This window comes from Rhinolophus sinicus, linkage group LG02 (genome assembly GCF_036562045.2).
Source record: "Rhinolophus sinicus isolate RSC01 linkage group LG02, ASM3656204v1, whole genome shotgun sequence".
Taxonomy (NCBI): domain Eukaryota; kingdom Metazoa; phylum Chordata; class Mammalia; order Chiroptera; family Rhinolophidae; genus Rhinolophus; species Rhinolophus sinicus.
This window is the reverse complement of record NC_133752.1, coordinates 164,998,713-165,023,093: the sequence shown is the minus strand read 5'-3', so window position 1 is coordinate 165,023,093 and position 24,381 is coordinate 164,998,713. Positions and strand designations below refer to the sequence as shown.

Genomic DNA, 24,381 nt, shown 5'->3' with positions numbered 1-24,381 from the left:
ATACAATTGAATTTTTAAGTAAGATTATTTATATAAAAGACTGTCCTTTAATTAGTCAAAAATGATGAAACTGTAACTAACAGATGACTTGGCACGATCCATTCTAGGAGTAATAAAGAAATAATTGCAATCAGATAGGATCTGTGCCTTTCCTCTCATACTCTGTTGATCTGTATACTTAGCGCTCAGGAACACTTTTGGGTGTTATAAACCAATATGTGACTCAATCGACGTACGCATACAATTTATTAACTTCGTAATAAGAGCATTACCATCTATGAATTTGAGAAATCAAGATAAAATTTAGAATGTCCATAGGAAAATATTTAAAGCTGTAGACTGCTGCAGGCTAGCAGGGATGAGTGGGGCCCGGGGCACCGGCACAGAGACCTCCGAGCTCATTCACTGTAGCAGCCACCACCTCAGTGAGTCTTTTCCTGATCCATGGGCACAGGGCTATTTGGTTATAATTTCCTTTGTCTTCTAATTAGAAGGATCTGACAGGCAGTAGTGGAAATCAAGGGAGGAATTATAAGCAAGAGGCAGAGTCAGATAAGTTTGCAAAGCAGTGGATGGGCAATAAGAGACATTTGACCAGACACCATTTCTTGTTTGTAAGTGTTCAGCCTCTAACCATAAGGATTGAAGCTGGTATTTTTGTACTTATTCAGGTAGAGTGCCATGACGGCATTAAAGCAGGTGAAAGTGATCAACACATTGGGGAGTTCAGTGGAAGGTCAACCTCTGCCAAAAAACAGGTCAGTATCTACAACTCAGAAATAGAATGCAGATCTGTAATGCTCAGTGAGTCCTTCGAAGCTTAAAACTGGGCATCACTTGGGAAGAGGATCAAGGAAGTTTGCCAAAGTCTCTGATTCATTAGAGATGAAAATGTCTATTGCAAAATGAGATGGCTGCCAAGAATTGTTTATTTTCTGCAGAAAATGGTGCAGTAACTTCAGAGTATATAACTCCTGGTGGCTTTTGTGTAGTCTGAATTTAGCATGTTCCTGGGTCTGAATAAATGTTTTAATTTCAGGCCTCCACTGGAAGTTAGGGTAGCGAACCACTTCAGTGGAAGCCCTGGGGAAGAGGAAAGGGGGAGTGTCTATTAACCCTACCTGAGGCAGGGTTCCCAGAGCTGCTCTGGGTCCTACCTACCCAACATTTGGGGCACTGTGATACTCCAATATTCTACAATTTAAAAAAAGAAGTTAGCTAAGTTACTATGACGTGGAAACAAATGAACGTTAATTGATTAACTAAACTTTATTTGGTGAATACCAAAGTCATTGATAAAGCAAGGTTAACCCATGTATGTAGAATATTGGACACCGAAAGCAAACATTCTAACAATTTCAAGTCTAAGTTCATTTTGTAATTTCCTTCAAACTAACTTAAAATTTGAACAACTTAAACTCTAAACCTGGAAAGCTTTCTTAAACATTAAAAAAAAAAAAAAAAGGCAAACCAACAATTAAGAAAAAAAGTAACAAGTAACAATTATTAAATATTTGAAATAATCAAGTTGATTTTTTTTGAAACACGAATAATGTATTTAAAACTCATTTATTATCTCATTAAATTTCCTATTTCATGTGTAAAAATCTTCTTTACACAGCTGGCTTACAAAAGTCAGTTTGGGGTAAGTATGCCTGATATTTTCAACCAATTCTCCAGAGCATCAAGCATAGATGATGATCATCTCATAAGTTATCAAGATGTCAAAGTGAAATTATATGTTTTAGGTAAATTTAAAATTGTTCATATTTTATTAAAAGAATCAGTTCAGATTCTAATGGTTACCAGAGTATATCCAAAATAACTTCATCCTAATTGTCATTTAGGATAAAAAAGTCAATGTAACTATACATTTTTAAATGAAACATACGGGATATCCCTACATGTTTAAAATGAAGGAGGGTTTCCCTCTTCTTTCTTACTTTCTTTTCCCTCTTTACGTCCCCTCTCCCACCACTACGCCCACCTCTGGGAGTTCCCTCTTTTGGGACAGTGCTGCCATGTATTCACCACTGAGGACAGTGGCAGCTTTTGAGACTGTGAAGAAAAATGACCAAGGTAGGAAAAAGAATGGAATGGCCAGCGCAGCTTCTAGGTATCCCTGGCCCTTCCTCTCCACAGCCTAGAGAGGATCCGTTGGGTTATAATAACTAAGAAGCAAAACAACTCTCCTTGTGTTGAGTTGACTGCCTCAGCTGACGAGGAACAACTCTCCCTGTATGTAATCCAAGGTACCAGGAATAAAGATAAGTGGAAACTGTCCATTTTCTTATGGTTAGACTCCTTCTAGGATAACAGATTAAGTATAATTAATAGCCATGACACCAACACATTATTTTTGGGGGACAACGTAAAGTTATGGGAAGAAGGGATTACAGATGAGAACCCTACAAGAGTAAAATATGCAACCTTCACTCCCATGATACACAGTACAGAGTCAGAAGGAGGCAGGGAGGAAGAGATCAAAGGGAGACATAGGGCAAAGAAAGAGACAATGGCCAAAATAAAAGATGCATCTACAGGGAGCTATGCTCTGTGCTAGGAACTTTACAGAGTAGTCTTACTGCTAGGACATGACTTGTTATGCTGCACAAACCCCCATGCCTCAGCTCTCAAATTCTATCTTCTTTTCTGTCCTCTTCCATCCTACCTCTCGCATTGTCCAAATCCTGAACCTAGCCTTAGATACAATAGAACTCTAATTCCCATTTGTACATCTCATATGAAAGTACTCTACAGCAGGACTTCTGCCCATCTAACATTCAACGTTAGAATAAAAAGGCTTAATCACATATTACCTGCCTCTCCCCGATGATGTTTCATTTCCCAATTGTTCATTAGTGTGTGGGCCACAGGAGCTCACAAAGGTTTGACAAATGAATAGATTTGCCTTTTATTTATAAGCATCTGTTTAGATGCCAACTACAATAGAACTACCAAATTTTGGTCAGGGTGAGAGAAAAAGGTAACAACCTTCAGAATCCGAACATTATCATTATTCAATATTGCATTACAATTGCTGTTCCGAAGAGGTTTTGAGTGGAATAAATATGGAAAGTGAATCATTGCACTCCACTAAAAGGGAGAAACCTACCAAATAATAACTGCACTAATCGGTTAAACTATTTATAAATGCCTAGAGTATGGCTGCTTTGGCAGTGGCTCATTTAAACAACAAAAGACATCGTTTTCAAATTCAGTGCTCAATTTTCTTAGAGATGATAAGGTGATAAAACAGAAACTCATGCCACAAAAATATCAAATTTTATCTTTGGCAAAAGATTTAAGGTTGTATTACATTGTTGCCCCAAACTGCATATTCTGATATTTTTCCAGATTTAATCTTGGTCTGGTGTGCCTCATTTTTATAGGACTTCTAAAACGAGAAATCGCCAGCATGGCAAGAGACCATTAAAGGCAGAGGTGTCTCCTATAAGCACAACATGTGACCAGGTAATATTGTCTGGATTAGCAGCTTTACAGCCTCACTAAGCCCTGGAGCGACAATTATCTGGTTGCATTAAACTGAAATCACCTGAAAAACTTCACACCGAACAAGCCCTTGGAAATGTCTAATCTGCCAGTTTACACTCGGAAGACAAAATGGGATTCAGTGGTTAAAGAAAACAAAGTTTTCTACAAGGAAAAGTCTCATTTGTGAGCCAGTAAATGGTTCTAAGTGTCTAAAGACATTTCTGCAATTATTTTGATGCCATTTTAAACCTTTTATTTAAAAAGAAGATTTAACTTGACAATCCCTGTTCAAGCCAATTTCCTAAGTATATATGTTTGATAAGGGTATCGAAGAAATAAAGAATAAAACTGCCAATGTCCTAATTATATATGGTTGATAAGGGAGTAGAAGACATAATGAATAAAACTGCATTGCCACAGAGGGAATACGTAGCGCCAGATAGGAGGCCTTATGCTAATTTTAGCAAAATGTATGTATCTTTTTATACACATAAAGTTATGGCACTATATAAAGAGATCCTTAAATGTGACATACTGAAATCCTATTTACTGCTTGACTACCCATTTTTTTTAAAATAAAAACTCCAAGTAGTGGTGGTATTCATATTAAACTGTCTCAGAAATTCATTCTAGTTTATTTAAAGTGTGTTCTTTTTCTTTAATTTGTAAGATATAGCCAAATCATAAGCCTAAAATTAAAATTCTGATTTTAGTATGAGGTCACAGTTATTTAATGGCAGATGAAAGAAGCTGATATTAGGCTCCAAATTGGGGGTGGGGGTGTCTCACTACTGTGTCTGCTGCGATACCTTACTTGCCACTGTGTTCATGTTCTCCATTTGTCAATATTGCTAAAAATTCATTTTGTCAGCTTGCAACATATTCTATAAAACCATATTTCCCAAAAGAATGACGAGTTTTCTGCAAAAAGATGTACTGTATGGTGATTTGGCTATGCTGTATCTCAAAGTCAAATGCCAAGATTTCCCAATGATAAAATTAAATCCTTAAACATGTGCAAGTATTCAAATTCTTTACCTGACAATTTACTGTTTTATTGGCCAAATTCCTACTTAGGTAATAAGTTAGTTTTCCTTTCCCCCTCCAATAAAATCAGTAGAAAAAAAAAAGTCACTTTCCATCCCAAGCTAATGTCCGTCTATGCATTACAAGACTGTCAAGACTGGCAGCAGAATTTCACTCCAGAAAACCTTCCCCTTGGTGGCAAGCAGAGGAAATTCACATGTCAAATGATGTGATTCCACCAAGAGGGTGTTACTGTTGACCAACATCTATAATGACTGCATCACTTTTCATATAGTCATTCGATTTTTTCCTTGAAAATTAACATGCAATATAAATTTTCAAGTTGAGATACTTATTACTACACAGATTTTTCTTAATGCCATGATTTTAAAACAATGTATAATTCAAGCATTCACTGAGAATAGGTTACTAAATCTCCTTTCTATGGCTAGAGTTTCACTTAAGTGTAATGGTTTATATGAGGTGCCACAAAATAGAAAGATTGATTAGATGTCCTCTGAATTCCCTCCTTCAGTTTTTAATAAATCTAGAACAGTAGAGAAGGCCTAAGCACACCTGGCCATTATTGGAAAGACCTTAAGGATCATAGTCAAGATTTCCCTTATTTATAACTAGGCCATATTATTTTGCAATTAAAGTGTAATACCAGTATATGTCAATACGTCTAAAACAACAAGGTATGCCCTACTATTGAAATGAATGCAGATTTGGCCACAACTTAAAATAATTTTACTGTAGACAGTTGGATTTTAAACATATGAGTGGCTTTGCCTGATTTGATTACAAAGCCTCTTTGTTTCTATTTTATGATTTAAAATTTCTTTCAATGAAAATTTAAAACACAGACTACTTTTTCAAAATAAGAACAAAATCCAGGACAATTAAGACAATCTACCTCTCTGTTATTGGCTTTGATTATGGCAGGAGAGTCTCTTAAGTAAGAAGTAAGGTTCATATCCAGAGATTGTCTAAAATAAAACTCAACGAAAAATAAAAACCATCCTCTATTTTCATTATTGCTACACAAGGTATGCTCTGTGGATCAAAATTTCATTTCTAGTTTGCAGCATTCAAATGACCAAAAGTACCTCTGGAGAAGAAACTGGGGAAACTTTTCTTCTCTTTCAGTCTTAATGAAATATTCAAACTCATTAGGCTGCCATTCAAAAACTGTGCAGTTGAGATCTACAGCATGCAAGCCTGATAAACAGCAAATTTACCATTTGTAGGGTATCAATATTCTGGATTTCCCTTCAATTTGTGTTGCTAAAATACAGTAAGTATTGGATGATTCATGAGAATTAATTAGCTACTAAAATTTCTGACTGTTATTATAGCCACTGGGAATAAATTTTCTTACTGTAGACAGTTTTAATTTTTTAGTGAATTTAGGCACTTGGAAACCAAAAAATAATAATAATAATATTAAGAAGACTAGAAGCTTTCATTAAAATCATTTGTCATTATCCAGCTCTCTGAACCAAAATAATTATTGTCAACTGCACATTTTTCTTTGGGCCAGTCAGCTGACCCTCAAAAGTTATTTTGTCTATTTTGTAAAGTTATGTGAAGAACTTCAAAAATTTGCACAAAAAAAGTAAATGTCATAAAGATGGGAGGAGTATTAATACAATTTGAAAACCTTAAACTGAACAAATTGATTTGGAGCTATATACTGGTTAGAAGCTATTTTCTGATATAGCAGTGGAGAAAAATGTTTAACCTGGTTATGGCTATAAATACTGCGCCTCTTCCAAATTAAATCAATTTTCTTGATGAAACTAATTTCTTGCCTGAAAAGTATTAAAATAATTTCATTATAAAGAAGGTTTTGCTACAGTTCTGCTCATTCCTCCACTGAAGCAAAAGGTTCAATGTATGTGCCGTGACATACATGCTGGTCTTATACAAATGAGGGCATTTTGAAAACCCTGGAAGTTACATAAGACTAACGTGAAAGATCTGTTTTCAACTTTCTGTACCAACCTGATCTTAATTCCCACTGAGCAATGCAAATACAGTTTCTTTCCTCTTCTTTTACTAACCTATTCCAAACATAGTAATAATTAGAGTAATACAAATTAAAACTGCAGAGATATCACTTTTCTATCTAACTGATTCAATTTAAAAAGATCATAGCCAGTGCTAATAGCTGGGGGAAAACAGAGCCTCACATACAGGTAGTGAGAGTGGAAATTTGTACACTTTCTGAGGATAATTTGGCAATATATGTGAAAATTCTAAATGTGCATGATTTTTCAGCCCAGCAATTCCACTACTAGTAATTTATCCTACCGAAATAATAACTTTAGTGTGTTAAGATATAAGCATTAAAAAATAGTCATTTGTAGCATCATTTGCCAAAGTAAAGAATGGAAAACAAGAATAATGTCCATCAACAGGGAATTAAGATTATGACACCATTTTAAGGGGAGGGAAAGTGTTTTATATATAGCAAGAGCATATAAAACAAACATTAACGTGGTTATCTTTGGGAAAATGTGAATGTGGAAGCTTTTGCTTTCTCCCTTGTAATTCCATTACTTTTAATTACTTTGAACATTTTTTACAAGTTTTGCTTTTATGATCAGAAAAAAGCAATAAATATTTAAGAAAATGTATGTATAGCTTTGCGAACTTGGAACTCTAGGCTCATTCAGTTTCATATCATAAAACATATATTATTTATATAAACACATGATTTACCAGAGCCATGTTATAAAGGTTTTAACAACCAAAGCTATATTTCTCTATTTCATCTTATAAATAATCTCTAATATTTCCCTTGTTTCATAGTTAATCTTTTTATGTCAAATATATATTTATGAATATTATGAATAGATAAATAACATTCCAATTTAAGATAATAACAGTAATTTCTATATTATATTTGGGTCAACTATAACCAAGGTATTAAAAGTAGGAAATGTTCAATAACACGTTTTTTAGTAATTCAAAGAGAAAAAGAATGAAAATTAAAGCTGTTGTTCCAAAGAACTATAAATTATATTTTATTATTTTCACTTGTCTGATATTTGTTAAATTTAATTTTTCATATTCTATGAGTGCTCCTTCCTTTCATACAACCAATCCATGTAAGTATTACTCTTTATGTATTTTTTTTGGATATAATATTTCAATAAAGTCATTCTAAAAAAACCCTAAGTTACTTCATAGAACAGCAGTATTATAGAATGATTTAAGTGACTATCAAAAGAGCAACAGGATTTTTTCACTAACTGTACATATGGCTATTATGTTCTTTTAAATTATATCTGTAATTATTATGATAACTAAGTATACTGAAAGTCCCATTACACAACTCCAGAAAGTAAAGTCCCTGTATTAATCTAATAATAGTTTCTCTGTTTAACTATACTTGGAGCTTCAACCTGACTAGAAATATTCTTAACCTTGAAACAGCCAAAAAAAAAACAACCGTGATTCTTCCCAGACATATTCTATGTATCCCTTATGTAATGGTTCTGAACTTAATCCGAGCTCAAGCCATTTAACAATTTGCAAACTGATCAAGGTGACCACCTATCCTGTTAGAAAGATTTAAATTCTGAATGCAGGCAAATTGGTGTAAAGGTTCATGGTTTTATACCAAGTCATCGTTTTCCATATTTGAAGCGGAAGGGTGAAGAAGAAAGCTTTCCCACTCTGCTTGTATTGAACTTCTCTCACCTGGAGTCTATGTGGTTGTTCATATAATTTAGAGTAGATTTGGCTGGAAGACCTTAAATCAAGTCCAAGAGTGATCGGCTACACCCTGAACAAGGTGGCATCCCATGGGTTGGTCTGAGACATATGGCAAGTAATAGACTCTGGAGATGCCCATAAAGCAAATGGAGGCAACTCTGGGCCCTCCTGGCTTCCTCTGCCTTTATCTTTATATTCCTGCTGACCTTCTTTCAGCACCCCCTCATTACTGTGCTCTCTCTCTTTACCCCAGAGCCCATGCATAGCTGTGCAAGATCTAGTGCCTGGAATAGCCACCCCCACCCCCCGCCCCACCACCACGCTTTGAATAGACAAGATAGAAGAGATGGGTTAAACATTTGGATGCTGGAGCACGTCCCTAGGTGGGAATCCTCTCAGTGCTTAGTTTCCTTCTGCAAACGGGTGAATAATAGTGCTATCCTCTCATTATATTTGTGAGGATTAGGTAAATTGACACTGGTAAAACACCTATCACAGTGCCTGGGGCAGAGTAAAGGTTAGCTATTACCATTACTACTATCATGTATATTATTCACCTGGTTGTCTAACTGATGTTGCAAGGATGCCTTCCCTAAATGTCCTGATTAGGTCAAATCCTCCTGTTAAAGGGCTCATCAATGTTTATTCTTCTTTTGTAACATCCATTACAGTCACAATTTTACACTGCTTTATGTAATTGTTTAATTAGGGCTAATTTTTATTATCACTAGACTGTGAGTTCCATGATGACTAAGAATATGATTTGTGTTAGGGAGAGTTTTTTGGTCTTGTTTTGTTTTGTTGCTTTCTCCTTACCATTGTAATCCCAAAATGAGTACCTAGCAAATAATAGGACTCCAATAAATATCAATGGATGAGTTAATACATTAGTTAATGAATACAGAATCTAGGAAATAGGAAACAGTTTTTTAAAAGAAAGAAACAATGACAACACACTTAAGGATTTTACAAATAAGACAACTTGATTTGCATGAGATTAAGCTGGAAAAGTTAATGTGATCTGTCTATCACTTGGTCTTAGGTTTTGTTCTACATCCTGGACATCTTAACACAAATGGGCATATAGAGTAACACACTTGTTTAATTAAAATTTTGAGATGAGGACTTAACCAGATTGGGGTTGTGAAGAAAGAACTGTGAGTGCATGTCTGTACATGCACATACGAGGTCAGACAATTCGCAAACTCATCCTAGAAAAAGTGCCACATACCTCATTGCTGAATATCACTACAGTCACCTTCAAAGTACTCCCCTTGGGAAGCTATGCACTGATGCCAATACCTAGTCTACCCTTCAAAGCAATTTTGGAACTCTTTCTGGAATGGCCATCAGAGCTGTCATCACTTTATTCTTGATGTCATGAATGTCATCAAAATGTCTCCCTTTCAATATTTCCATTATCTTCACGTAAAGAAAGAAGTCATTGGGGGCCAGATCAGGTGAGTAGGGAGGGTGTTCCAACACAGTTATTTGTTTACTGGCTAAATACTCCCTCACAGGCAGTGCTGTGTGACCTGATGCACTGTCGTGATGCAAGAGCCATGAATTGTTGGTGAAAAGTTCAGGTCGTCTATCTTTTTCATGAAGCCTTTTCAACATTCCAAATAGTCAACTTGGTTAACTGTTTGTCCAGTTGGTACAAATTCATAATGAATAATCCCTCTGATATCAAAAAGTTTAGCAACAGTGTTGCAACAAGTTCGCAAACGTAATTGTCAGACCTTGTATGTGTGTTATATGGCCCACATCTAGAATTGGTTGATATGAAACCTAACAAATCTTTAACAAGATTTGAAACCCAAACAGGAAAAACAACAATAAAATTTGGCTAAGTAATAATATAAATGGAGCTATAACACAAATATAATACAGAGCACCTAAGGGAAAGATCTACAAAATAAAAATTTGATAAAGAGGTAAATAGACAAGAAAAAAACTCCTTAGTAAAAGAGAGAGGAAAATGCACATTTTAGGCATTTTTTCTTAATCTGTAAGAAAATAATACATTCTACTTATATGAAAGAAAAAAATGGCTTAATTGGAAAATTGTATAAGCATCAACTATTTTGTGTTTATTAGCTTACGTGTTAAATACTAACATCATTGTCTAGCATCAAAGGACCATTTCAGATTTGGGTCAAGTTCAGTCTCTGCCAATGAAATTGCTGCTTTCAATATTACACAACTGGTGTTCATGCATTTAAAGTTTTGGTTTAGTTTTCTTGAACCTAACATTTTAATAATATTCTCTCATAAAATGTCTACTTAGGTGCCACATTAGCTTGACTATTTAAAAAATTGCTTATTTCAGGGTTTTTTTTGGATATTGCTTTTTCCGTTGATTTTCTCAAATTATTTAGAGACACTGATTATTTTTAAAAGAGTGTTTGAAATAAAATATTTCATGATGGTCATATCAGTCATTGTCAATCATGTGAAACTCAATGTTTCAAACAAAAAAAAGAAATTAAAATAATAATTCCACACCAGTGATTATCAACCTAGCATTACACCACCTGAGTGAAACTGCAAGAGACTAAGAGCCAGGAACACATTCTCATGTTATCAACTTTCTTTTTTTAATTCTGAAATTTTGGCTCTTTTTGCCTCAGTTCCTCCATCCTATAAACACTAACATGTTGGCAGCTAATCAAGTAATGATTGGAAAGTGCTTAAAGCTTAAATATTCTTGGAAGAGAAATAGAGTACAGGTGCAAAGTAAGAGAAATTTTTTTAAATGTTTTCCACAAATCGAGAAAAAAAATCACTAAATTCTTCTTGAGCCGTGTTTACACAAAGATTAAGCATTCCAACATTGCTATAATTCTAGGGAAATGGACTTGCCTGAGGTTGATGCATCTTATTTATTATTGTATACCTCCAATACTTCCAAAAAGCTTTGAGACAGCTTATAATGAAACACAAAGTAAAAACACCATACATAGGTAAAAGGATTTATGAAATAGGTATCAAAAATAAATAAATAAAATAAAATAACTAAGAGAAGCTCTAGCAACTGGGAACAAAAAAATATAAGGTTTATACCAATCCTTTTCAAAGGAAAAAATATGATGGCCTATGAAGATCACATTTAAGGAATAATAATCAAAAGCATGCCTATTCCTCAAGAAAAGAGAAATGCAACAGCCCACCACTACATGAGTGATTTATTTTTGGAGATATCACAGAGGGGCATTCATTTCATACAAAAAATATTGACTGTGTGTTTCCTATGTGCCAGACACTGTGTGGGGAGATGGGAACACCAAAGGGGGGGGGGGGGATAAAAAGCCTAGTCTCTGCTTGAAATTCATCACTGAGAAAGGGAGATAAGCATTAATCAACCAATCAAAAAAGATGAGTATGTAATTTCAGACTGAGGTAGTTCTGGTGGAAAGGAATGTAATATGAGGAAGGATAATAAGGAACGGGATCTAGACTGCAGACTGAGGCAAAGCTCCTTGAAGAAGTAAAGCTGGAAATGGAATCTGTTCAATGACTGAGAGTTTATTCAGAAAGGGTGAAGTTGTATAAAAACATCCTAGAAAGCAAGAAAAGAGTTTGTGCTAAGGCCCACTGGTAGGAGAGAGCTGAGGGCTTTTGAGGAATAGAAGGACAGATCAGAATGGCTGAAGCATAGAGTAACATAAGGAAGGCTGAGGAAGTTCCACAGGGGCCAGAGAAGCAGAGCCTCACAGGCATATTAAGACTTTACGCTGAAGCAATAAGGAGCTCCTGATGGCAGTTCAACAAACAAACAAAAAAGCCAGAGACATTTTCTATAAAACCATTTCTCTTCAAGTTTAGAGTCTGGGAGAAGTCTTTCTAGGGTTTACTGTTCTGGAAGTTTTACTGAGCTAGTCAGAAAATAAGTGATTGAGAAGGAATTGTGTTGAGCCTCTCTTTACAGGGAAGGAGAAATAGCAAAAACAGAATTTTCTGGAAGTACATTTTGAGGGACTTGAATGGGAGGATTGTAGAGGAGAGCTTGAATTTGGCATGTAGTGATTTGCCTTTAGAGAGAAAATTCTTAAGAGTAGCTTTTCCAAACACCATGATCAGAGAGCCAATATTTCTGAGGTAAATAGATTGTAGCCTTCAGGGACTTGGAAACAAAAAGTTGGAACCTACTGTTTTGTTCTGTTAGAAGAAATAGGAAGTTCCTTTTTTGTCTTCTATTTTCTTTTGTTTATCCTTGCTAGGACCACATTCTAATCCTCTCCCCTTCATGGTCATCTTTTGACTGTAGTTTCTTTGTTGATCTCTCTCTCTCTCTCTCTCTCTCTCTCAACAGTGCCTTTCTTTCTAGCTTGTTTATATTTTAAAGAATATTTTGTTTTGGTGAATGCATGATAGTCACAAAGGAAATTATTAAGAGGATCTTTCTTGTTAAAGTGACTGAAGTAAGGCAGTGCCCAGAGAAAAGCTGAGAAGACATACAATAGCGAGCATTCGTGGCACCGGTGGTTAAAAGCATGTTCCTTCAGTAGGAAAGAGGTCAAATAATGGCTGCATGGCTGTATTGGTCCATCATGTCTCTGGACTGACAATAGTATTTATCCCAAACAAATAACTTCATACTTGCCCATCATATTATCCTGGACAGAATAGTGCTTATCAAATGCTTAGTCTTGAATAAAATGTTTTCTGTATGCTGGGGAGGGGAGCGTGAATACAAAGAGGTCTTTCATAGGCTTGTAGTTGCCCTACAAATTAAAGTCCCTCCCATTTGAATATTCCCCTGTGCACTCACAGGTTCTAGCCTTTGATTTGTAGGGTTGATAAGATTTTTCCCATTCAAATGAGAGTCAGTATTGATGAACAGGATTCATTTTCTATATCTATAGAGAAACAGAGTCAAAACAGGAATATAGGCACATAAATGATGGCTAATACGAGCCCCCCACACCCAATCATACCTACGTTAGACCTTTTGGGGACAGGTTTCAGTGTTGTGTCTTTTTTCTAATCTTACATCTAATCAGACAGCAGCCTGTAACTTTACTCATCATTACATATGGCCTATTGACAGTTGACAACAACTTTACTCCTCATTACATATGGCCATTTACAGTTGACAGCTGTCAACCAGGCACGTTCACATACGTTGCTTCAGAATCACATGGCATTGCAGAGAGTAGGGTGAGATACCAGGCCAACGGGCCCTGGATCAGCCTAGACTGAACCACTGCAGCTGGAAACCACCTCCCTGAAATAAAACAGATCCCACACTTGTACATTTAACCTCAGTATCTCAGCCTTAAAAATTCAAATTAAATGGTCTTTTCTTTCACTCAATACTCTGAGAGCACTTTTGTTCTGGTACTTACTTCTGACACTAGTGCTTTACTTCCCTTGCTATTCAAGTTGATTTCCTATGGAGGAACGGGAAATGGTACTGTGATATTTAGACCACAAGGAAACCCTGCTCCTTAAGATAGAGAAGTAGGCATATCTCCACTTTGAACATGACCAAACACTGCCTTTAAATTCAATGAATGAAAGATCACAGGAATTAGGAAACAATAGTCAAATCACAAAGTATAAGACTTCAGAAATCTATCTGAACTGCCTATTTTCAAAACCACCTCTAGTTTGAAGTACGGTAGAATAAAATTGCTGCCAGTACCATGGATGGAAGTTGAAAGACTGTGATGGTAAGTATGTCAAAATTTATGAAGAGCATCTTCCTCAACATTATGTATTCACTTAGCATATTTTACACCATAGGTATTTATGCCAACCTATTCTAAGCAGGTATTATGGAAAGGATTTTAGCCACGTCACAAATCACCTGCAGCCAGTGATTACTAACCTTTATTACCCGAGCAGGAGCTAGAACACTTTGGAGGCACAGCTTAAACATGTCAAAAGGTTGGTTTTCCATTAATACCAGCAGGAGTAGAAAATGACACTGCAGTTGTCCCTGAAACAGAGAAGCTGACAGATTTGCTGAAAGGTTCAGCCATTGTAGGGTTTTGTTAAAAATCTAAAGGCAGCAGCATTTCTCTTTGAAGTTCTGAAGCATCTTGGAATTCAAAATGCTCCACAAAGAATAACATGGACAACTGGATTTTCCAAAACTGCATTTTAATTTAGCTTTTAAAGTATCATGCCTAGTCATTTAGGGTGTCAATTCATTCAAAGGTACAAAATAATATCATTAAGAATTATCACAGAAGGTACCCAAATAGATTCCCAATTCAGAGGATGTATGCCAAGATCTCGTAAGTTTAATTGAAACACCCTACCTTTCCCTTGGGCATTCCCAATAATTTTAATTGAAAGGCATTTAGTAGAGGCAGGCCCACAGTTCTGAGTATTGTACATTGGCTCTTGTACTGAAGACCTTTTCCATTCAGAATGTGAAAAAAAAAAATCAGATTCCTGATTATTTGTCCTTTATAATTCCTGTAGTTTTTTTCTACTTAAATTTAACATCTAAGTATTACAGTAAAGATCAACAACCAGGACTAAATTTCCTAGAGTTGGCAGCTATATTATTCTGTATTGGAATACTCAAGAGATAACTATACTGTGTTTGGGAAGCAGCAACAGCCTGTATGAGCCAGCTGTTACCAACACAAAAACTTACTTCTACTAAAATTTATATAATTAAACATACTGAACTTCTTCAAGAGAAATAAGAAATCTTAGCTACTACTCTTATAAACCTGGTATTTAGGAAGTCAACGCGGTTCATTCTTATCCTATAGTTATTATGGAGCCGATAAAATTTTCATGTTTGTCTGGTGAACTGGGAAAAGCATGCTAACATTGAACAACAGTAGTCTTAAAATATGTATCAAAGATGTGACTTAGAATGGAAGGGAGTTGTATTCTCTCACTCAATATTTAGATGACCTCCTTGAATTCCAAAAAGGAAACACTTTCTACATTTAACAAAATGTAATAAAATAGCTACTACTTATTTCCTTGTATCTTCTGGTCTGACAGTCTCTGTTATACTGTAATACTACATTTGAAAGAAAGTACCAGTCTACTTTAATACATACCCCAGTCTTTACTGAAGTGGGATGGTCAAATATTCAAAAAAGGAATTAACAAGGCATCTATGCTATCACAGCCCAATATATCTCAACATCGCAAACCCAGTTATTAAAGGAAATACTGCTAAAAAAAAAAAGTGTAGATTTTTGTTTAATTTACTAACAAGTTTAGTATTTGTTTTTTATTCTACAAATCTCAGACATTTTTGCCTTTGCTAGCATTACAAGAACACATCTCAGCAGTGAGGGAAGAGGGAAAGAAATATCTCCTATATACTCTGATAAAAATGAACATATTTCCTAGAAAATAGTCTAATTTCTCTGGTTCTATAGAGGAAAAACTGGCTATGACAAACATTGCAATTCTATTAGCTCTATGTAAAATTAAGATGACAATGAAACAAGTTAATTTCCTAAATGCCAGGCATACAAGAATACTGGCAAAGACCTATGAAAATTTTACCTCTAGTATCAAAGCCAAAACAGTAGCTGTTACTATTCGCTACACTTGCCTTAGTTTTTACATAGAGAATGTGTTTGGTTTCACAGGTAATTGGTAGCCTTGAGCACATGTAACTTACAATCACTGAATGAAAAGATTTGCTTTGGTGAATTAAAATGGAACAATTTCTCCAAAATAAAGGGGAAAGGGCGAAAAAAAAAAATGTTAAGGGGATTAATAGGCAAGTGTTTCATCTATTTTTGCATTTATTTTGATATTGTAAAGGCTTTAGGCATCTAAAAATATACCTCTTTTATTCTTGTAAGTCTGCAAGATTTGGCTTTTGGAATAGAAATAGTTTAGGTGGGAGGGAATTGTTGAATTCTGTATCTATGCTTAAAAAAAAAAAAAGCCTGACCATAACCCGAGGCCTCAGCTCCTGCAGAGTGCCTGTTGTTATGAAAGCAAGGTGCTCCACACGATCTAATCATAGCACTAAACCTTGTTACAAGCCCTTTTACAGCTCCAATATCTGGGTTACATGGAAACACGCTGGAGAGCCTCCTTGTACTATGAAATAAATGTCATTCTGACTGGCATCCTCTCTTCCAGCAAGTAATTTCCCTCTGCTGATAAATCGATACAGCAAAAACAAATGAGAAGGCACAATGGGCACAGTGAGGATTACATTTTTATTCATTTCAGAGCCCCTGCAGCCAAGTTTCTTAAGCACAATAGCAGAAAATGATGCACTTGAGCTAGGAAACAAGAGAGATACATAGAGACATTGAGATAAGAAAAGAAAGACAAAAAAGGAAAAAAAAAAGAGACAGAAATGGGAACAAAGAGAAGGCCAAGAAACAGGAAGCAAGTGCTGTTCCCTACCAAGCAGTTCAGACACAAACTTTTGTTTGAAAGTGAGGTTAGCCTTCACTCTCCTCATGGATATGATAGGAGAAACGTATGTACCTACTCTTTTACTTCTCTATTCTGTAAGGTTGCAGGTAATTTGAACAGGATCTAAGATCTTACTTTTTTTTTTTTTTTTTTTTTTTTATTGATTGCTTATATCGACATAGGATCCACATACGAAAACTTAGCTAAAAAACCCAGAACTAAAAATAGTAGAAGACACACAATCTGTATTTATTCATCTCTGGAAGTCCCCTCAAGCCATTTATGGTTTTCATTGCCTTGAAGGAAAGATGGAAAAGGCAAAACAAAAGAGACCCAAGAATAACACACTGACTATTCATAAGAAGAATGGAAAATTCCCATGAAGATAGCTTTTTAAGATTGATTTTATAAGAATGGATTATCATGTAAAAGGAAGGTGGCACATGTTTTAAAATGAAAATTTAAGATGCTTTGTCTTGGGAAGGAAAATAGAAAGGACTATTTCATAAAACCTTGAAAACCCCACATTGCCTATGAAGGGGTAGTATCACATTTTCTGTTATTTACCATGGTATTTAACTCTTCTGAAGGCAATGGAAGTAAACATGAAAGAATTATAAAGTCTTAGTAAGGCTATATATATGATATGCTATTGTAATCCTTAAGCTCAAAATTAATTATTGGGCAAGTTATTCAACTACCTGTGGCCTTAATTTCCTCATCTATAAAAATAGGGATGATGGTAATAGTAACTACGTCAGGGCTTTCGAGATAATTATATTATTTAGTATAAGTAAAGGGCTTAGAACTCAGAGTTAGTGTTACATAAATGGAATCATCATCATCATCATCATCATCATCATCATCATCATCATCTGCTGCTTCCCAAGCTATAGTGAGTTGTTTGGGTGTTGTCAACATTGTCTGTTTGCCCTACAAGGTAACAATGTAGTCGTACAACACATTCTTGGTGTTCATACGCAGTACAAGACTAGATGGACTAAGGGTCTCATCTAGGCACAGTTTTTAAATATTCTTAACTGTTTTGTGATATCCCAAAGTCAGTATACTGTCTTGGAAGAGAAAGTCAGAAAATGTATCGCTATATCAAATCTATTAGTATTCTTTTAATTTTTTTTATTTAGCGTCTAAAGTCTGGAAGATAGTATATACTTTTTCCTGTATAAATATATATTAAACTAATGTCTCCTACCATCTTTCCAATGATAATTTTAAGTCAGTGTTTAATATATTCTTAACGTGATTTATGATCTTTCTCCTTTAGGCTTTAATTTGATTACTCTTCGTTCTTTTAAGTGCTTTGGATTAGTGTGTGTTTATGACTCCTCAGTCATTCATTATTGTATTCCATTGGCCCATCCATGCTATTGCTTAAGAGAAGGTAAGAAATAGAAGAATAGCTCATACTGGTTATTCACCTGTTCCACAGACTTTGATAATAAATGAAGAGAAACAAGAAAAGAAAGCAAGGCAAAAAGAATGGTGGTGGATCCTCCTGGCCTCTGCCATTCTTTTTCCCTTGTATCATCAATAAATAAGGGTGGATATAAGACTAAATCAGAGTCACTCAATATTTTTATCAGTAGCATCTTGCCAAATGAAACGTTTTAGTAAAATCTTCCCTAATATCCGCCCCCATGAAATTTTAATATACTAGATATACTGTATATACTGTACATGTATCTGTGGCTTTTGCATATAAAGGATAGGCCTTTTTTGCCTCCGAAGAGCCTAAGCAGCAATAACATGTTTTTTAAAATGCATGGACTAATTCTTATTATGAAAGCAGCTTGCCACCTAGCATGTTGGGTCCAACAAACCTGAAAAAGTTGAGTTCAAATTCAGCTATATGTAGTTCGTGTTTTGTAGTGAGCAAACTTTTAAGGACTAATTCTTTGCTGTGTAATTCATCTTTCCCCAAATCCACAACAGTGCTTTGAGGGTGGAAGATATGTGGTAGTTTGTGAGAAATGCCTAAGAAGCTACAAGGACTAGGAGTAAGGGGAATGGAGAGGAAAGTGGAATTGTTTCCAATTAAGGCAGCTAGGGAATTAGGTAGGTGGAATGTAATTATCTACATTGGAGTTAGGCCAGGCTTCTGGGCTCTTTGGAAAAAAAAAAAAAAAAAGGCTCTGTGATCTTTAATGAATAGAGAGGTAGGTCCAAGTTTAACATCTCATCCAAAAAAATGGAATAAGATTTTTAAGTTCTCCTTTCCCGGAATATAAGTGGCATTCTTCTGTAACGAATTTGAAACTGCTTATAAGTCCCATGCTTCGATTTGAAACAATTATTTCATAAAGCAATGAGCTTGGAAACGGGAATATTGGAGAAGAGACAGTAAAACAGCTCCAGCAATCAATGAAAGAAAAGGCACAATTTTTAGCAAATAAAAGTCAAATTTCAGCATTTTGAAATACAAGTTTTTGTTAAGTCATACCAACATACGTCTAAAATTGAACAAGTCCATTTATGCTTTCGGTTACCTGAAGAAGTAATTTTTAAAAGAGGTTGGTGTTGCTCAAAACCCTTCCCCAATGACTGGGCTGCCAAGGCAGTGTAATGAAAACTGATACCTTTGCAAACTCATGAAGCTGGAGATGTATGGCCAATAAATGTAAGCAGACATTATATCCTTCATAATCAGGACAAAATGAAGATGTAAACTGAATAAATACTCGAGAACTATCATAGCATCTATTAGATGTAATGACTAAAGTGTTATACACCTTTTAGGTCAACTTTCATTTAATTTATAGCTTTCCTTTCTGTAGTTTGAAGGGAGTGAAAAATTCTCTCTAATTTCTCCCCCTTTCATGACTTGACCACGAAGATGAAATCAGGGTACTTTAATTACCATTCAGAGCCAAAGGATTGCCCTTTGATATGGAAATCCCACTTCTGCGACAGCCTTTTCCCTGGCCCCTTCTTCCAGCTCCCAACAGGAATTTTAAGTAGCTTTGTCACCAGCTGATCGTGAAAGCTAACTGTAGCTCTTTCCTGTTAAGTTTTGTTTTATACTATGTTTCTTTCACCAAATTGGAATTGCTAAAAGCAAGGAGGGCGTGGGGGGAGAAGGAGGAGAGAGAGAGGAAAAAAAAGAAAGGAAGAGAGAGAAAGAGAATAGGAGAATATGACCGACTATCCATTAGAGTTGCTGAATTATAGTTTCTACCCTGTCAAGATGAAGTGTGGCCCATCTTGCACAAAGCCTCTCACTTTAAACACACAAACACAGCACAAACCGATGAAAGCTGCCATGTACCGTTACCCCATTATTGTCATCTGCCTGCTGCATGACTCCTGGCTTTGCTATAATTATTAATTGCACTTGTCAACTGTCATTAATTCCTCTTTAGCATCCCTGTCTTTGAGTAATTAGACAGAACAGCTTCACTGAGCTCATTGTTTAGAGTCCCTTGAAAGAGCCCACTGGGCTTTCTGCTGAGAAAACCATCAGGAATACAATAGAGTACTTCTCAGTTAACCCTTTGAAGTGTGAATAGAAGGGAAAGTGCTTTCACAGGTTTGTGTGGCCTGCTCTGCTTTGTGGGTCCTTAAAGTCATGGTCAACTACCTGATACATGGAAGCATATTTTACATATTTCTTTCCTGCAGAGAAGGGCGATTTAAGTTTATTGAAAAGTCAGAGAAAGTCCTTAGAAAAAACAGAATTTCCAAATTAGCATCATTGAATTTTCCATCATTTTCTCATTTGATTATATGCTTTGTATTTTGGAGAAGCCACATTTCCCCAAAATAATATTTTCCCAGATTTATTACTCGTATATACATTTACATATATTACACACACACACACACACACACACACACACACACATATGAATTACACATAAAGTTTTTCCAGGTGACCATTGATTTCACTAACTATAATTTAGATCCCAAATTTCAGTTTTTAGTTAGTCCTTTTACCAGACTCCCACATAAGGAATCAGTTGACAATAATTTTAATTGTACAATTGGTGGTTCTCAACACATTTTAAAATTTTATTTTAAAACCCCTACCCTAAAACCTAAGCCATATTTGGCATTTCGTCCATGGCCTCTAAAATTTCCCCGAATTTAGCCCCTCTCAACTGACAAAAGGAAACACGGGCAATGTGGTTTATATTTGACTAGTAACTCTAAATGAGAATTACTATGCCAAAATGTTAAATAACAATACATAAAAAGCACCTTAAAACTGTAAAGTGTTATAACATGTCATATAAGTATTTTGTCATTATTGACATATAAAACTAAACTCCTTTGATACTGTGATATTTATTTGTAGCTTTAAATTCTTCAGTAATTAGAAATAAGCCAAGAATGGGGACTATTTAGCCACTTTGTAATAACATTGTTAATAATATCAAAATAGCTAAACCAGTCATATAGTAAATTTTCTTGAACTAGCTGTTCCACTGAAAATAAAAATCATACAAATTTCTCTTGAAAAAAATTAAAGTCTATGGACTTTTGGAAAATAAACTAAACTAATTTGGCATCAGAGCTATTTCCTATTTTATCTAGCTACAAGATTTTTTTTTTTCAGATACCGGGTGAGTACTTTTCAGCAATAATAGCATTTACTGAGGTCTAGATATGTTCTCTGTGTACTTTATATACATCAGTCCATTTTATGCTCAAATCGCTATAAAATAGGTACCATTATCTCAATTTTAGAGATGGGAAAACTGAGCAACGAGTAGTTGAAGTTTTCCAGGATTGCACAGCTAGTCAATGGCAGCCAAGGACTGGTGAGCCCCAAATTTCCATTCTTAACCACTCTTCTAGACCTCCTCTCCAGGGACAAAGCTACTATCCTAATTTAGGTTTCCATTCAATAATAGGTCACAGATTTAGGTTTCTGGCAGTGTTTCCGAAAGAACGAAATAGATTAATATATCTGAAATACTTGTTATAAGAATATGACACAAAATGTGCTTAACATCTTAGGAACTTGGCATTTGGTATGTTCAAAGTGGAACAGTGTGTGTGTGTGTGTGTGTGTGTGTGTGTGTGTGTGTGTGTATGTGTGTGTGTATGTGTAGAAAGAGAGAAAATGAGTTTCACAAATGTTGAGGATTATTCCAGTTACCCTTGGACACTATTATTCTTGTGTGTAATTACTAGGTTATGAGGGAACCAAAATTTTGCCACCCTGAAGTTGCATTTTGGAATATTGGTTTTAAGCTTTTTATTAAGAAACAGGACTCAGAAAGAAATCTTGGACCCTCTTCTTTTCCTGCCCCAGAGATTCAGACAGAAAAACTTGCTTTATGAAGGGAGGCTTGGCTTAATCATCTTAAGAAGCTTCGCTCTAGCATTAGTCAGGAAGACCCCAAGTCTGTTAGTTAGATACCACCTGTGTCCCATTGTTTCTGAGTTGCCCAGCAAGAATTTTCCTGTCATATATTTTCCCCTCTCCCTCAACTACCTGTGAATTGCCCATTCTCACTTCTGAAATCTAATATCCTGTACACCCCTTTCTCCTTTGTCCAAAAATGGCTTATATACCCAGTGTTGCCTCACTGTCTTTAGAGTTTTCATGCTTATGTGAATTCCCCATGTGCACATATTGAAACTTTGATTTTCTCTTGTTAATTTGATGATTAGCCCTGATGGAAGAACTTAGAAAGTGAGAGGGAAAATACTATTTTAGCCCTTACAATTAATATTAGAAAAATGCATTTTGATTTATACACACATGTACACATATATATTGAACTATTAAATAATTTACTACATACCTAGTCTGTGCTAAGAAGTATGCAAAGCACTGAGGGAACTAGCTAGAGAAGTATAAATTATGACTCCTAACTAACAGGGGTTTTTTAGACTTATGGAGGGGACAGAATTTTGAGAACTATACAATTAACACACTACAAAGTGCTAAATGGAATACAATCAATAAAATAGATTAAATGAAAGAGCTAAGATCAATGACAAGCTGTTACAGGGAGAGAAAATGTGGCTTATTTAAAGGAAAAACTAAGTATCAAAGGTATCCAACAATGAATCAAGCTGGTATGATAAGTTATAAACACCTATCACTAAAAACATTTAAGTTGGGTGATGACCTATAAAGAATGATATAAAGGAATTTTTGCAATGGTTGTCTGGTTGAGCCAGCCTAAACACTGTCTAGTGTCATCTTGCATGTATTAGATTCTATAATTCCATAAAATAAATTATTAGCAAGGAAGAGAAACTTTATTTTGTTTGTTCTTTATAGAGAAATTTTGAAGAAATTTGGTATTGAATTTGATTTTGCAAGATCAACTGTAGATGAGAAAGTCGTGAGAGGAAAAACAGAATTACAAGTGCAAAGATAGAGAAGTCGAAATCATAAATACTTAGTGGAAAGATAAGTTAAAAAGACATGACATCAAAAGTAACTTGAAGTGGGGGAGCAGGTATGGCGGGGATGGTGTGAGGGGGAGTGAGTAGAAAGTAACAGAAAAAGGGCTGTGTTAGCAAAAAGGAGGCAAACTCCCAAAAGGAATGACCAAGAGGTTTTTTCACTTGATTCTCTGGGGTTGATTGGGGTGAAAGAGCATCATGGATGAAAGGTGAATTAGGAGACAGCTAGAGTTTGGCACTGAGTTCTGTGGGGACAGAAATCCAGTTTTTCACTGCTAACTGTGACCTTAGGCAAATAACTTGACCTCCCTCTATCTCAATATCTATATCATAGAATTGTGAATGAGGGTAAAAAAGATAATCCAACACATCAGAATTCCAACTTAATTGTAAAACAACTGTCACTGAAAACCACCTGAAGACTAGCTGAGCAGATTTCCTATAACCAAGGATACAAAGAGGAAGCCACTTGGAGACAGGCTGATACCATCCGTATCTTTGGAGAGCCTTCACAAGCCTCGTACTACTTTGGATAGATGCTGTAGTTTCTCAAGTATAAGTGGAAAGCGGGGTCAGCCTGCCAAGCTACCCTGCACCTACTCAACGACTAGTGAAGTCACAACCATGTGCTGGGGCCAAGGGGGCGTGTTCATGGCATACATGCTCAAATCATCTCTTCGGATGATTTGGATACCATGTCACCTTTCAGAGGAACAAGTATTATGAGCTAAATGGAATCATATCAAAAGGGACTGTGTCTTTAAACATAAAGAACGCAGTCCAGTCTGGTAGTCGCATGTATTGTTGCTGTGTTGAGCAGACAGGGTGGTTTAATGATTTGAAAATCAACATATTATTAAACATTAAGCCAGCTCCACCTAAGTTCATCAGTGCTGCAACATCACCTAGGGTCTTCACCTCTGCTCCTACAACGCCAACTTCCACATAGAACCTCAAGACAGAAACTACTGCATCTTCTCCAACGCAGATAACAGAGACTCAGCATATCACACCACAGGAAACAAATGCGACCAACTTACTATTAAAGTCTGGCCCAAAAGATGGGAATGGCACTGTGGCACAGCCTTCAGGTGACATTTGGCAACACAAGGAAACTCACATGTGCCTGTAACAAAACCCACGGATGATCACCAAGGATGCCCCTGTATTGGAATCTCCATTACTGCCATGATATTGCTTACTATTTGGGCTGTCATAGTTACCAAAAAATATTTATGCATGAGAAGAAAGCTGGTAAAAATAAGGAAATTTTCATCTAATGACCCTCAGACTGGAACTTCACAAAATGCAGCTGCAGTGCACTACCAAGCAAATGACAAAATCTTCTTTGAGAACAATCTTTACGGCGTGCATTAA

General features: G+C 35.8%; 1 protein-coding gene and 1 pseudogene across 9 annotated transcripts in view; one reads left to right on the top strand and one right to left on the bottom strand.

Annotated features, from left to right (window-relative positions):
• The window catches only part of SOX5 (SRY-box transcription factor 5), a 920,340-nt gene that overhangs the window by 631,710 nt on the left and 264,249 nt on the right, over positions 1 to 24,381 (bottom strand). The window lies entirely within an intron of this gene.
• On the top strand, positions 682 to 24,381 carry LOC109449598 (hepatitis A virus cellular receptor 1 homolog; annotated as a pseudogene).